This window comes from Microtus pennsylvanicus, chromosome 10, assembly GCF_037038515.1.
Source record: "Microtus pennsylvanicus isolate mMicPen1 chromosome 10, mMicPen1.hap1, whole genome shotgun sequence".
In the NCBI taxonomy this organism is placed as follows: domain Eukaryota; kingdom Metazoa; phylum Chordata; class Mammalia; order Rodentia; family Cricetidae; genus Microtus; species Microtus pennsylvanicus.
This window is the reverse complement of record NC_134588.1, coordinates 64,390,740-64,407,434: the sequence shown is the minus strand read 5'-3', so window position 1 is coordinate 64,407,434 and position 16,695 is coordinate 64,390,740. Positions and strand designations below refer to the sequence as shown.

At 40.4% G+C, this 16,695-nt stretch overlaps 1 protein-coding gene across 3 annotated transcripts in view; it reads left to right on the top strand.

Annotated features, from left to right (window-relative positions):
- Positions 1–16,695, top strand: part of Fhit (fragile histidine triad diadenosine triphosphatase) — a 1,412,380-nt gene that overhangs the window by 767,387 nt on the left and 628,298 nt on the right. The window lies entirely within an intron of this gene.

The window sequence follows — 16,695 nt, the reverse complement described above, 5'->3', positions numbered from 1 at the left end:
ATGTGAGAGTTAGCCAGTAAGAGGCTAGAGCTAATGGGCCAGGCAGTATTTAAATGAATACAATTTGTGTGTTGTTATTTCGGAGCATAAGCTAGCCAGGTGGCCAGGTGGCAGGAACCCAGCCCACAGCTCACTACATGATACTTCACGTTCTCATAACCCCTAAGTGTCTCCACCACCCCATTCCCAGACTGCTGAATCGAGATGCACTAGTCAGCACATGCCTTTGTGGAAGTGACTTAAGCTACCTGTCTTCTCAACAGCAAAACAGTAATAAAAATAATCACCCAAGTGCAGCTATGAAAATTTGAAAGGCCGTAATGTTTTTTAAGTGTTTGGAATAGAGAAGTTGGAAAAGGTACTTGGAACCACACTTAGGTGCTATATGTGTCTGGGGTGTGCCACTTTTAATATTTTTTGTTAATGGCAGTGCATTGAGGGATAAAGGAATCTATTAGTTTGGATTACAAATGCAGTGTGGGCCTTGAGATTTGTTGACTCCTCAGTGTGCTGAAGTTGCTATGGTCTGACTTTTTCTGTCTGTCTGTTGCTGTCTTACATAGAGAACTGGCTCGTGTTGGGCCATCCCCTCCCATAGTCAATAGTAGATGCTGCATGTACCCCAAGGAGAAATAGGGAAATGAGTGCTTCTGGCTTCTTAGTCTCCTCATTTCCAACAATTTCTCTTTGACATTAAAGTTAAGGAATTGCACCTTTTAAGTTGTGAGTATAGGTTGGTTATATGAAAAGAAGGTGGAATTTTAGGGCAGTAAAGAGGGAAAGTACAAAATATTTGTAGCAAAAAGGTAAGTGGGTCCACTTGAATCAGAGTCTTTCCATAAAGATTATCGTAAACTAGGCTGAAGAATTTGGTGCCCGTCTTTTTAAATGGAAAACCAATGTAAGGTTCTAGCGTGTGGAATTGTGACTTTTCATTATGAAATGATCATCCAAGCTGCTCCTTGTGGAACTGATTTGGAAACTGAGGGGCAGGCTGTCTGACAGACTTGACCTTTTGCTCAGTTGTGAAATGAAAGCCATTGCTATGCCTCATACCTCATGAGGGAGACATGGCAGCTTCCATCTTCGTTAACTGCGACTGTCTTTTAAAAGTTGCCCTAGAGGTTTGCAAACCATAATTGATTGTCCTTCCACAAAAGCATCAACAACAAAAAAACCAGCATGCTATAGTTAACAGTCCAATTCTGACTCCTTTTAATATAGCTCAGATATCATAAACTACGAGAATAGCTTTGCAAACCCCAGACTAGCTCTGAAATGGAAAGGCTTCTAAGCTCTGGGTTGGGGCCATGGAGACATTTTGTCTGACTTCTGCAGGGTCCCTTACAACATAGGGCTGCTGTACAGTACATCCTTTTGTTGATTCTCCAAGACTTAACTTGTCTGTTGGCTCCTCTTCCCACATATGGCACACCACTTTGGCACACAAATCTTCAGAATATAGCCATGCTACCAAAATTTAGACTTTGGGGCATATAAAGAATAAGAAATATTTGAAAGCTGACGCCATATTTAGCTACCAGGTCAGAAGTCTGCCACACATGGGCACGGATAACCAGGTTGAGATTTTGATGGCAGCATGGACAACTGGTCAGAAAATTTAAAATGTACTGGCTTTGAAGATGTCAAAATAAGCCCACATGCTGTTTTCACATCTCTCTAGCAAATCCTGTTAGTCTCACCTCTGAAATGGATTCCCCATTGCTTATTGCCACTCTCCCTGTCGCCTTGAGGTGGCCAGCCTGTTTCAGACCAACGGATATGGCAACGGTGTCTAAACCATCTTCCTTATGTTGACAATTTCTAAAAGGACTTATTTATTTTAATTTTATGCATATGAGTGTTTTGTGTGAATCTATGTATGTGCTTCATGACCATGCCTGGCACCCATAAAGGACATCGGATTTCCCGAACCTGGCCTTATGCATAATGGGGGGTTGCAGTGGGTGTTCTGGAAAATGAACCCCGGCCCTTTACAACACCAGCAAGAGCTCTTAACCTGAGCAGTCACTCTAGCCCCACAGTGGCAATTCTTATGCCTATCTACAGTACAAATTGTATTTTATTATTCACCAGGAAAAGTAAGTTAGCAGCATGTTCTGTATCTTGTTTGACCCTTTAATATTTGATGTTCCCTCCCAAACTAGAAAAACAGTGCAAAGTGGTATTAATGAGAAAAATAATTAAAGAAATTTTTTTAAAAAAACTTTGTTTTTACAAGTGATATCTGAAGTTTTGCTATTATATATAGTAAATATAATATCCATAATTTAAATGTAATTACTATAACATAAATAAAACAATTTATGTCATAATTATACTTATTAGCATTGTGATTTTTCCCAATACAAATGCATCTGCTTTAATATCTAATTGTAATTGGAAAAAATAAAACTTCCTGAGTCTTATCATCTAAACTGATGTGTAAACATCTGTGCTACTGGAAACGAACCCACTCAGGCTAAAATGTTTATTGAGCTAAGCTTCGTTCAATCAATAAACGAATGTGTCTCTGAGCTGGAAATGTCTAGATAGGGTTCAGAATCCAGAGAGGGGAGGAGGTTGGGCCCAGTAAATCAGGGAAACCAGCCCCAGACTGGCAGCTCCATAGTCGAAGTGGAGCAGAGCTGCATACGAAGCTAAAGGAACAGAAGTCAAAAGCCATAAAGCAAAGATAGATGGAGGCCGTAGAAACAAATGGGTCCCCAAACACCAGAGCAATATTTCCAAAACGCGATGAAGAAAAGCAGTTTTTCCAGCCATCTCATCAAAACGGTCTTCTGTCCGAGCTTTATTTCCCCTTGAAAGAGAGGCGAGAGAGAGGAGACATTTTAGTTCTTCATGGGGGGGTTGTGATAACAGGAGGGTGGGCGGCAGACAAGAGAGCTATCCAGGAGCCATGATGGCAATATAAAGCTTTTGTGGCAGTGAGACAACCCTCAGGTGCAACGCAGAGCAGAGCAGGGGCAGGCTGGCCCTACTGATGGCTTAAACCACTGTTCCCCAACAGTTATGTAAATCCTACAAGGAAGGCCAATAGTTAAATCCCTGTGGGAGGAGCTTCCCTAAAGGAAGGTTTCTTAAGTCACCCCCCTGAAAGTTGGGCATTGATTGTGAATGAGTGGCTTACAGAAAAGGAAAACTGCAAAGAGCCAATAAAAAGGAAGAATCCATCTCAGATAATGGCTGAGTAAAATCAGGTAGGATTTCTCACCTCTGATTTAAGTTCCTCTTAAAAATGCATAATATCATCCCATGCTTCTTAGAATGCAGAGAGATGTTGAGACTCATATTCATTGCTGAGCAGTTTAACCATATCAGTATATATTGGAAATACACATAGCATTTCACAGAGGACTCTACTCCAGATCTGTTATATACATGTATTCACACCTGTGTAAATATGTACACACACATGTACACGTTCACACACACACATGCACAGGATTGTCCATTGCAGCCCTACACATGAAGTAAAATTAATTTTGCTCCCTGAGGACAAGTTGAATAGAATCTAGTTGGGTTGTTACTATGAAATTAATAAGAACTGTGTGTATCTGATAAAGAGTGATTGATTACACGTGATATATTGTAAGTTAGTATGCCACTAAAAGCAGAGGGAATTAATTAGTTGACTTTCAATTAACTAACTCTAGGAAGAGTTCAATAATGTTTAGATTCACTACCATTTAAATAGAACTATGCACTACTACTGTGCTAGCTAAGGTTTTTGTTATTGTGTATGTGCGTATATGAGTACAGATGCTGAATATTTAATAAAAATATTATACATACCATGTAATTCCACAATATATTGAACATGTATTTTAAACAATTGAAGTATATTAATGTACTTGCTGTTATATAAATATTATATATTTGAAATGAATTCATAGATTTCATATTTTTTTAAACTAAAACTTATGATGTTTTTATGAAGTTTTTGATTTCCTACTTTGACCATTTTGCTTTCTGTAAGGAGAAAGAAGCAAGGATGCTGGGCGATTTGTTATCTAAATATACTGTCCATCTTTTCTGCAAGAGTGCAAAAGTTAATCATTGGTTTATTACTCACAGGTAGCAGCCTCTTAAGCATCCATTGCAATTAGGGGCCTTTGTGTGGCCCGCAGGTTTAAACTTTGCAAGCTTTGTTTATAGAGTAAACGTGCATCTCTGCCTTCCACTGCTCTCCGTAGGAAGACATGGCTGTATTTGGAGCCCGGAATTGCTCACTTGGGAGTTTATTAAACTGCTCAGTGGATTTTGGTGCCTTTTGGCTGAGACCTTATCAAAAGAGAAACACGTGTAAATGAAGTCAACTTCACAGACCTCTGGGATCCACGATAGCCAGAGATTCTCTTAACTTGCTATTAGGCGGGACTGTTAATAACGTTTAACAAGTGTTGAGTAATGAGCTGAGACAAGGTGTTTGCTGTGACCACATTCTTCCCTGATCTAGTTAGGCGACCTGATATCCATCAGAGTCCCTGGAAACTCAGAAATGTGACCCAACTTCCTGTTCTTCTACTATTACCCTTAGCCTCGTGATCGCTGCCAGTGAAGAAATACAGCAGGGATCTGTCCCCAAGTCTCCTAGCTCTCTCAGCGTCCTTCTTCTTTTCTATATTTGCGCCTCTTCCCTCAGTGAGGCCTGTGTCTGATTGGTAAGTAGGCTGTGGTAGGGCAAATGGACCACTCAGCAGTTCTGAGGTCTCAGAATGGTGGATTCAGAGTGGCTTACTGCATCCCTTTTCAGCTTCCCCAGTACCAGGTCAGCACAAGGATGAAGCCCTTGGTGACCTGTGTGGCAGTTCATTTTGCTTTGTCATTCAGTAGTTGCCAGCTTGCTGTTTTTACTGGAGAGTTTACCGAATATATTTTTACATTAGTAGCTAATAAGTTACTTTATTCGTTTTTACTTACAAAATAGGAAAGATTATGTATACACCATCCCTTGTCCAGCCCTTTCGCTGATGGTGAATTGGTGGGCATTCCCAGATTTTCCTCTTTCCTGGTACTTACACAGACTTAAGAGAATTGTTCTCAGGTGGGAGCTGGAAAACTTCACCCAACCTCTAAGCAAATGAACACACCACCTGTCTGGTACAAAGCCCAATAGGCCCAACAGCTGAGAAGATTTTTGTTTTGTTTTGTTTTGTTTTCTTTATTTTTCTATGGTTGGGAAAAGTCAAAAGATGAAAGATATTTCTTGAAAGCAGAAAATATGGGGAATATACATTTCAGTATGTATAAGTGAACTTGTAGTAGAATTCAGCCCTATCCACATATGCGTTCTCTGTTCCTGCTTGTGAGCAATAGTGGCCAGATTGAGGTGGTGGGAGAGACTCCAAGTCTCTCAAATCCCTATTTATTCTTCATTTCTTTATAGGTAAATTTACTGCCTCTTGATCTGCTGATCTTAGAGGCAAAGAAGAAGAAATATTATTCCTATAATTTAGCATTTAAAATAAATAACTCATCAAATGGCTATTTAGGTGTTGAGTTCTTTTTATATTATCAGTTTCTTTTCTATTACCAAAATTGGCTTATTCCTGGTGGCTTGGTTTAATTTTTTTTTTTTTTGCGTTAGGATTTTAATTGAGTTAGCCATTTCCCCATGTGTTTTTTGTTGCTTAATGTTTATTTTTCCCTATTTTATTAAGTATGTTATATTCCCTTAAAGGTTATAGTTAATAAACAAGGAGGAAGTTAATACATATCAAACATCAGCTAGGTGTTAGATTCCAGTCTAAAAATGATGCAAAACATTGCTTTTGCTCTCTCTCTCTCTCTTTATATCATATATCTATATATAGTAATATAGAATAGTAATATATATAAAATTCAGTAGGTAGTAACATTACTCATTTTATAGATGAGAGAGGCTCATAGATTATTTCAACTACATTAATGTAGTTGACCCATTAAGAGCCATGTCCTTAAGTTTTTATTAATTACCTTAATTACTTATTAATCAATCAACTAATCTTGCATTGCCGGCAGTGGAATGATAGGCAAGCTTCTCACTACTGAGCTGCACCTACATCCCAGAGACATGGTCTTATTAATGTGGGTCCCTGCTCTCCATATTCTGTCTCCAAGACAAATGTATAATGGCTTCATCAATCATATTGATCTGTATGCTTGTTTGCTAGAACACATGAATATTACCAGGCATTCAAGGAGTTTCAAAAGTCTTAGGGCATAATTGGGTTTTTGCTTTTTAAGTCCCTTATCATTCAGTACTTTACGAGCGCTGGTGGAGGCCAGGAAATCATCTTGTGATAATGTTCCCTGTAAAGGCTGCTGTTCACGAGCACAGTGCGGTGAAGTTAATCTGGTGTTGCAGCCAACCCCTAATGTTACACTCTGGATCTACAGTTCATTCCCTGGGTAACCGGCACTGGACACATTGGTTTTTTGTTGTTGTTGTTGTTGTTGTTTTTAATTTATTAAAGATTTCTGCCTCCTCCCCGCCACCGCCTCCCATTTTCCTCCCCCTCCCCCAATCAAGTCCCCCTCCCTAGTCAGCCCAAAGAGCAATCAGGGTTCCAAGGACCACCCACCTCCATCCAGGTCTAGTAAGGTGAGCATCCAAACTGCCTAGGCTCCCACAAAGCCAGTACATGCAGTAGGATCAAAAACCCACTGCCATTGTTCTTGAGTTCTCAGTAGTACTCATTGTCTGCTATGTTCAGCAAGTCTGGTTTTATCCCATGCATTTTCAGACCCAGGCCAGCTGGCCTTGGTGAGTTCCCGATAGAACATCCCCATTGTCTCAGTATGTGGGTGCACCCCTCGCAGTTCTGAGTTCCTTGCTTGTGCTCTCTCTCCTTCTGCTCCTGATTTGGACCTTGAGATTTCAGTCCTGTGCTCCAATGTGGATTGGACACATTGTTTTGTTTCACTGAATCCCATTTTCCTATCACTTAAGTATGGTTAGCAACACTATTAAAGATTAAAAGAGAAACTTTTAAGAACCGCGCAGTGTGGTTCCCAGTGCATAGTAAATCTTAAAAAAACCACTCGTATCTCTGTCAAAATCTGTGGAAGATTACCCACCTGGGGTTTGCCCTGAGCAGGGAACCAGGCCTTTGGTGGGCTTTTCTCCCTGGATCGCCAGTTCACCAGTAGTGGGGTGCCTAGTTAGCCCACTTAAATGTCTGCTACTAGCAGTTTCTAGATGACTCAGAGGAAGCCTGCATTTTAAGAATTACCAAACTATCAGTTTTCTGTCTATTCAGAAATGGAAACTACTTGAAAAGATATCTCCCCTAGGCTAAAAAAAAATCTCTTTCTGCATCGGAGTGAGCTCCTCTTACAGCAGCTGTGTACATACCTCTACTTCGCCGACAGAGACGAGTTTCTTGTCATACATAGTCTTTATAATGTTGTACTTTGGTGGCAATTTTCACCCTTTAATCTCTTTTATCTTTGCTGTTCAATGTGCTAGGATAAGATCCAGTCCTTTGCATGAGATACTGTGCCAACGGAGGAATATTTTATTGAAACAGTGTTTGATTTGAATGTTGGTTCTTAATAGTCCCTGGCTGAATTTCTTAGAATTTCTTAGCCTAGAAACAGGTAATAGGGAGCTTTCTTTGGGGAACATGAGAGTTACTCTCTTTGAACGGGAGATGGCTCAGTTGGTGAAACACTTGCCACACAATCATGAGAACCAGAGTTCAGATCCCCTTTGCCTGGGTAAAATGATGGCATGGTGGTGAATATCGCTTAGTCTAGCCCTGGAGAAGAAGAGATAGGCAGATTCCTGGACCTCCTTGAATAGCCATCAGCCTTGCTGAATGGCTGAGCTCTAGTAAGAGACCTCTTTTCAAAAAGAGTTCAGAGAAACTGAGGCACGCGCCCAACATTGACCTCTGGTTCTGTGCACCTCCAGATGCACATGTCTGTGCACTTATACACACAATGAATAGACACACACACGTATCTTCAGCATGCACATGGATCCATATACATACTGCTGCACACACACATGCACGTACATATACATACATACATACATGTATGCCTATGTACACACACACATACACAAAGAGGGGGGAGAGAGAGAGACAGAGAGACAGGGACAGACACACACACACACACACAGAGAGAGAGAGAGAGAGAGAGGGAGAGGGAGAGAGAGAAGAGAGAGCGAGCGAGCGAGCTTGGGCAAGTTTGGTTCTATAACAGATGTGACTGTCATTACCTAGCATTTGTGAGGCCATTCAGCCTTGTTCTTCAGCCTCAGCTCTTGCCTTTGTCACCCTCTAAGTCTATGGTATAGACAACTGATTCTCCACATGGTCTTCCTTGTGCTCTGACATCAGCAATATCAGCCTATTTATCAGAAGTACAAATTATCCACAGAATTCTAGAAGTACTGAATGAGAAAGTTGGTGGTGGGATCATCAATGTCAGGCATCAGTTTTAGCAAGCTCGCCCTGAGATATGTCCAGATTCTCAAGGTGCCACTCATGAAGCCCCCTTCCACCTTCCTGTCTGTCACCCACCCAGCAGGTCCTTGTTGCTGCCTCTGGTTTGTTTTCCTCATGTGCTTTTGGAATTCACGACTGGATATTTATTTCTCTTGTACTTGAGTAGTGTCTATTTTCCCAGCAAGCTTTGTACTTAGGTCTTTTATTCACGGCGTATCTCCGAGCTTGCAGCACAGTTCTTGTCATGTGGCAGATATTAAATAAATATTTAAGCAAATGGATGACTGAATGATCAGTTAATAGAAAGTGACTGGGGTTGTATTTCTTCTGATCTTCATTTTTTTCTTGTTTGCTGTTTAGTTATTGATGTAGACAACCACACACCATCAGTTTCATAACTAATTTATCACCAGTTTATAGGAATAACTTACAGCCTACGTGGATGAGAGAGAGGAGGGGGATAGAAGAGGAAGTTCCCTGCCACTAAGTTGCTTTGTAACTCTCAAATCCTGGGACAGTGTCTTTCCCATTATAGAGATTGCGGTTTCAGAAGAAACCGTTTGGAATTCGCCTCCCGTGTTCTCAGTGAGGAACTAGCAGGCAGTTCAGGCTCAGGCAGCGAGGAGTGGGAGGTGCATTCTGCTTCTTCACTGAGACCTTCAACTCCACTGGCCAAGTCATCCGAGCTCTCTGAGCTATTCTACTGCTGTAGTTAATGTCAGGGAAGTCATCCCATGGTTCTGCCATTCTGGTCTTAGCAGTGTTTCCCTTTCTTCTTCATCCCCTGTTCACTCTTGTCTGACACTCTTTTCAACACCCAGCTCGTGTGCACAGTTCCCGAACATACATGCTTATTGATGCCTTTCTCTTCTGTTTAGTGCCTTCACTCCCTCTTTCGTTCACATTGTCATCTGTCATCTTAAAGGCTGGAAAGAACTGTTTGCTGTTTGTGTCCAACCAGTCTTCTTCCAGAGTAGGGATGGACTCTTCTATTACCATAAGGAAGGCAAGGCTTTCTGGGCATTTCGAACTTAAAGTGATATGGCAGTGCCTGACATCTTAGTTCCTTAGGACTGGAAACAAGGCTGGACTGTCACCCTTAGAGCCCTGCCTCCTACACCAACTCTGCCAGCCATACTTCCTGCCTGAAAGCGTCTTCAACTTGGGAAAAGAATACCACTGTTTGGGGACCAAGTGTCTAGTGTGTGTGTGCGTGCGTGTGTGTGTGTGGTGTGCATGTGTATATGTGTGTGAGTGTGTGTGTATTGTGCATTTGTATGAATGCATGTCTGTAGTGTTTGTGTGTATGTACACATGTATGCATATATGTGTGTGCATGCGTGCATGTGCTTGAGTGTGCGAGTGTGTGCATATTGTATATTTGTATGTATGCATGTGTGTATATGTTTGTATGTATATATTGTGTTTGTGTGTATGTGTGTGTTTGGGGGGGTCATAAAGGGCATTTTACATTCAAAATGACACTCAGAAGTCAATTCTCACACGAGCAAAACTGAATAAGATTTACCTTCCATGAGCTGGGGTTTGTTCCTCTATAAAATGGAGATCCTGCTTCTTGTATGGCTGTGAGGATCATGTGAAGTTCCCTGGATGCCGTTGGTGCCCACTGTTGATACTGAGTACAGTTGCAGTGATCTCAGTGACGAGTACAGGAAGCTACAGAGGGAGGGAGATTCATGCATGTGTCACATCAAACTCTTTTTAGGTGAGATGTAGATTGTGAAATTCATTGGGGCGAAATGTAGAGCTGATATTAATTCTCTGTTCTCACACATGACTGAGAAAGTTCTTGTCAGTGTGCTGTCTGAAACGAAAGTGGGCACACGCCTTTTTCTCTCTCATCCGAGATTCATAATAAGGAAATAATCGTAAACTTTTATTTGGAGAAACATTCCAGGCCAGCGTTCCAGAGGTAAAGAGAAGGGAGGTGTAAGAACTTTCCCCATGTAAGAGAGAACGACAAGGAAGTGCTGAGTTCAAAGGTTGTCTTGTAAAATATGACTAAAATATATTTCCTGATTGTTCCTATCAATCTTTCTTAGGGAAAAGTTAGACTCAAGGAACTTTGGGAATAACTCCTACTAGAGCACTGGTTCTCAACCTTCCTAAGGCTGCGACCCTTTAGTACAGCTCCTCATGTTGTGACTCAACCTTCCTAAGGCTGCGACCCTTTAGTACAGCTCCTCGTGTTGTGACCCCCAACCATGAAGTTATTTCACTGTTACTTCAGAACTGTGTTTTGCTACAGTTATGAACCATAAAGTGAATATCTGTGTTTTCCTATGGTCATAGGTGACTTGATCCCAAAGGGTTCAAAGCCCACAGGTAGAGAACCACTGTACTAGAGAATTCAGCATTGCCAATTCTCCAAGCTCAAACATGCCAGCGACAAGACATCACAGCCTTTGTATGTTGCCAAAATTACATAATATGTGAGGGTTATTAAAATGATTTTGTTTTCTATAATGGCTGATGGGCATATTTTGGCGTACCCTAAAGCATACTTTTAAGTTTTATACGAAGTCCATCAACACTCTCCCTGTCATTTGTTATGTAGAAAATAAACAGCATTTAGCTGAAAGACAGAGAGATCAGCCAGCTCACTGCCAGCGGGTTCAGAATGCATTATACACAGTAATTACCAATGGCCCTATAAACCCTCCAGTGTTTGGCAAACTCCTCAATGTTTTTGTAAATGGCTCTGTTCTGTAGAAGTCGGCACTGCCCTCATGTCGCAGTAGGGTTATTGTCCTCGTGGACACATTAAGTGGATTATTTTCTTAGTCAGGGGAGAGAAGGTCATGAAAAATAATGTACAGTTTCCCCTGCAGCAAATGCTGAGCTCTTTAATAATGTTCAAGTGGAAACAGGAATGAAGAATAGCTTTCCTTCTTAATAGAAATCAAATATGATACAGAGTAAACTGGGGGGACTCAGTGCATCAGATTTAAGAGCTGGTGGAAGACTTCTAATTCATAAACGACGGTCGCATTCATGTTGTGAACAGTGGGGTGTTTTGGAACTTGTGCCCCTAAAATTCCTTCATGACCATATTAAAATCCCATTTATGTCTGGGTATGGAGCTGATGCTTACCCTGCCGTCTCTTCTTTGTCCCCTTGAATGACCTGTGGCATACTGCTTCAGTTTTCTGCTCTGCCTCTGGGTTCTAGAACCAATGGATGGAAGAATGGAGGCCGCATTTACAAAGAGCAAACATTCGCACTACCCTCCGATTGCTCCACGTTGGAGAGATAAAGATCGTGGCTGTGTGTTTGGAGAGATCCCCTAGGCAAAATAGTGCCCGTGAGCAATAGTGAGGTTTTATGATAAACTGCTTAATAGTTGAAAAATTGATTGTAAGATCTTGAAGCCTCTGTATTATTTGATGGTCTTTCCAAGGCATTTATTAATCTAACTAAGTTGTATTATCAAAATAAAATAAAAACTCTAGTGTTCATCTTACATATGAAAAATTGGCTCTACTATTTTTATCCAGTTCTGTGAATAGTAGCCAATATATATCTAAAGGAGTTCCTAGCAAAATATGTTCTACATATGCCACCTATTTTTAAAAATAAAAATGTGATCTGGAATCACATTTATCTTTCCCCAGTAAAGTATTTAAGATGCTTTCTTGCAGTTTTTTTTTTCTAAGACCTTGTGACAATTTACAGATAATTACTTGAGGGGATTAAATTGCCTCTGTCAGTCCTGAATATAAAAATGTCCAGCATAACCAGTTAATCTGTCTTTTTTTTTTCTTAATGTAGACTGTCTCTTCTTTGGTCCTCTGTAGAACGCCTCATTTTATGGTTGTTTTATACTACCTGCATTATGGGCATTTCCTGCTCTCTGCTCAGTGTGCTTCCCCTAGGTATGTTAGACATGTCATGGCCACGTGCCTCTCTCTAAATGTTGCTGGTAAAAAGTAATGTGAAGGCAGAATGGCATGTTTGCACTCTACCCTTACATATGCATTCGGCTAAATAGCAAATTCTAAGTGTTCTGAATTAGCCTTCATTTTGAAAATTTTATTCAGGATTGTAAAATATTTATGTATGTTTATGAGGTATAACATACCGCTTCTATACATATTCATAACGTGGAATGCTTACAGGCTGATTGATGAATCTACTGCCTCATATGTATTTGTTTTGTTGAAAATAGATTCATTGTTTGAAATACACAATGCCTTCCCTGCAGCGATGCTCACAAAAGCTTATCTCTGTCTGGTTGAAACGCAGTACGTCTTGACCAATATCCCGATCAACATCTTCTCTTTCCCCATTGACTCCCTCCCCAGCCTTTCCAATAACCTTTCTAATAGCTTCCTCCATAAGTCTGATTTGTTAGAGTCAGTCTATAAATGAAATTATGTACTTCTGTCTGTCTATGGATGGCTTATTTCACTGCAGGCTTATCCATACAGTCACAAAGGTCAACATGCCACTCATTTTTAGGGCTGTATAATATTCCACAATATATATCACCAACACTTTTCCTATCCATTCATCTGATGATGGTCGCTGAGAGGCCCCATGTCATGGCTACTGGGAGTAGTGTACAATGTATACAATGATCATTGAATGCAGGTATAGCTTCTGCATGTTCATTTTAATTCTTGCAACATGTTTACAGAAGCAGATTAGTGTTCTATATAGTATTTTCTTTTAAGTTTTCTGAGGAACCTTCACAACGATTCTCAAAATGAGGATAGTAACTGATTTCCCCAATAGTGTGTCTACTTTCCCTCCTCTCCGCGTCTTCGTTCACACTTCCCAGTGTCTTTTGGATAGAAGCCACCTATTAAGTGTGGAGGATATCCCCTTGCCAGTGGAAAATTTGCCTCTCTTGATGAGCAGCAATGCTGGGAGCCTTCACGTGTCTGTTCTTCATTGGTGTGCCTGCTTTGGAGAAGCTTGCAGGTAGGTTACCTACCCTTATTGACTATCTTCTTGATATCATTGTTGATTGGGTTCCTTCCTTCTGTGAGCTGCTCGCATACCCTGGATAATCATCCTTTATCTCAACTACACTTTATAAATATCTCCTTCCATCACTGAATTGTCTCTTCCCTTCACTACCTTCATGTTGGCTCTAAGAAGCCGCTCAGCTTGGATGCAGTCCCACTTGTTCATTGTTGCGTTTGTTGTTTGTGGTTTTGGCATGATAACTGAGATGCTTTTCCCTAGATCAATGTGGTGGAACATTTTTGCTATTGTCTCATCTAGTAAATGTACAGTGTTAGATATTATATGTAAGTGCTCAATCTATTTTAATTTAATTTGATTGTTGGAAATGATACGCTATGGGTCCGTATTTATTCTTCTTTTCACTGGGATAGAATACCTGACAGAAACAGTATAAGAGAGGAAGGGTTTATTTTCCCTCTCTGTGATGGCAGGGGCAGCTGGAAACGGTAGTTTGCGGAAGCATGAGGCTCTTGTTACAAGGAACAGCAGTCAGGATACAGGGGGCCTGGACTGGAACCACGGCCAAGCAGGAACCCACAAGGCCCATTTCCCAGCTACCCACTTCTTCCACTTAGGCTACTTCCTAGAGGGTCCTCCTTCCCAAAAGCACCAGCTGGAGACCAGGTGTTCAAACACAGGAGCCTGACAGCGTTATTTCACTTCAGACAGTAAGGGGGTTTGGCATCATTCTATTTATGGATACACAGTTTCCACACACGTTTGTTGAAGACCCTGACTATCCTCAATTGTATATTCTGCTGACTGCCGTTTGCTCATTTATTATTAATTAATTAATTTATTATATCCAACTTGGTAGAAATTAGAGTCCCTGTCTGCAGGTTCTTGCTTTGGATTCCTGTCCCAAATTCAGTATAAACTGAGTAAAAGCCAAAAAATACCCTTCTCCTCCAGGTCGCTTTTTGTCATGGTGTCCATCACAGCAACAGGCCGCAGCTAAGAGCAGAGGCTTTGTTAGAAATTAATTGCCCCAAACTTATTGAACTTATCTCTTGGTTTTCTACAATAGATTTTGTAATGTCTCTAGCCGACCACCCCTGTTTTGTGTGTGTGTGTGTGTGTGTGTGTGTGTGTGTGTGTGTGTGTGTGTGGTCTTTCGTTATTCTGCATTATTTTAAAGTTCTTTCCCCAGCTTTTCCCACATTTCCATTGTCAATTCTTTCACTGAAATGTCGATTGCGCTGGGTGATATGGATGTTTTAGCAATATTTGTTGCAGGTCAGTGGTCCTTTGCATTTGTGTAACCTACAATTTCTTTTGTGGATTTTAAGCTTTTAGAATTCAAATGTTTTACTTGTTGGCAAAATCTATTGTCCACTGTTTTGTCTTTTTGTTTTGTTTTATTATTTTTTGCTATTATATATAGAATTACTTATTTCTTTTTCACATTGTTTATTGGCAATATATTACCTATATATCATAATATATATAGTCTAATATATATATATATATATATATATATATATATATATATATATATATAGCCACGATTGTAGGATGGTTTCATACCTCTAGCATTATTGAATTATTTATCAATTGAAACAGTTTTCATTTATATTAGAGATGAAATCTTGCTATGCTGTCCTTACTATACTTGGACTTTTTAATCTTCCTGCCTTTGTTTTCTAAGTGGCTGGAATCATGGGTAAAACTACCACTGCTCAACTATAGTCTGGTTCTTTGGTGGATTACACGTTTCACAGTATAAGATCACAACATCAACAAATAGGAGTAGTAATCACTTTTTTGTCTCCTTTTTGGTTCCCTTTTATTTCTTCTTCTTATATTCTGATCTGGACTTATTTATTTTATTTCATGTTTATGAGTGTTTTGCCTACATATATGCGTGTGGACCCTATGTGTGCCTGGTATCATAAGAGCCCAGAAGAGGGAATTTGATCCCCCGAATATGGAGTTAGGGATGGTTCAAGTCATCATGTAGGTTCTGGGTAGTAAACTCAGGTCCTCTGCAAGAGCAGCAAGTGCTCTTAACTGCTGAACCATCTCTCTAGCCCCGATTATTCTGATTTAAACTTCCAACATTATGTATGTTCAACAGAAATGATGAGTGGCCATTCTCTTATTCCTGAACTTAAAACATGTTAGTAGTTGTATGGGTAGGATTTGCTCTGTTGGGGTATATCTTTCTGGGGTCTATTCTGCTTTACTGAAAGCATGTTTTTTTTTTTAATCATGAAAGGATATTAAATTCTGTCAGTGCTTTCCCTGCATCTGTTGAAATCATATGAAATACAGGATAAATTGATTTGCATATATTGAGAAAGCTTTCTATTTCATAGGCCAGATTTAAACAGATTTACTTTATTTTTTAATCATGCATATATGTGTGCCTATGCCGTAAGTGTGTGGGTACTGGAAAGTCAGAGGTGAAAAACACTTGGCATTGGAGCTACAGGCAGTTGTGACCCTCTTTCATGGGGTTGGGAATTGAGCATGGGTCCCTTCTGGAAGAGATAAACTTTTAGCTGCTGAGCCAGCCACCTCTCCAGCACCAGAGGTAAATCTTGCTTAGTTGTAGTATATAATCCTTTTAGTATGGCAGTGTTTTGAATTCAGTTTTCTGATAGAGTTTGAGAAAGGTTAATATTAGTTTCAAATGTACTTTTGTAGAATTCTACAGTCAAGCCATCTGGCCCTGGGATTTCTTTTATTATTGATTGAGCTCCTAATTTGCCACAGGTCTTCTCAGATTGTCTCTTTCTTCTTTGGCTCAGAGTTGGTAGGTTGTACGTTGCTAGGAATCTGTGCAGTCCTCATCGGCTATTTGATTTGTTGGCATGGAATTGTTAATAGTATACTAAGATCTGTTTTAGTTCTATGGTGTCACTTCTCTCATCTCATCTTTCCAATTTTAATCTCATCTCCTGATTTATAATTATTCTTACTGAAGATCTGTTGATTTTGTTTATATTTTTAAAACGCCATATGCCTCCGATGATTGGAGATATTTTCCTACAAAGCTGCTTTAAACGGCCTTCCTCCCATCATCCCTCTGTGTCCTGTGGGGGCCCCCGTACTGTGTGTGTGCATGTTGGGTGGTGTGGCTGCACCCGGGCCACACTCCTCTTCACCAGCATTCAGACATTCCCCTCTTTCCTTGAACTCACCGGTTTAGCTCGTCCTGCCTTCCCAGCTGCCAATTCTCCCTTCTGCACGACTGTGTCTGCTATTTTAATTCCTTACTGAATTTTTTTTTTTT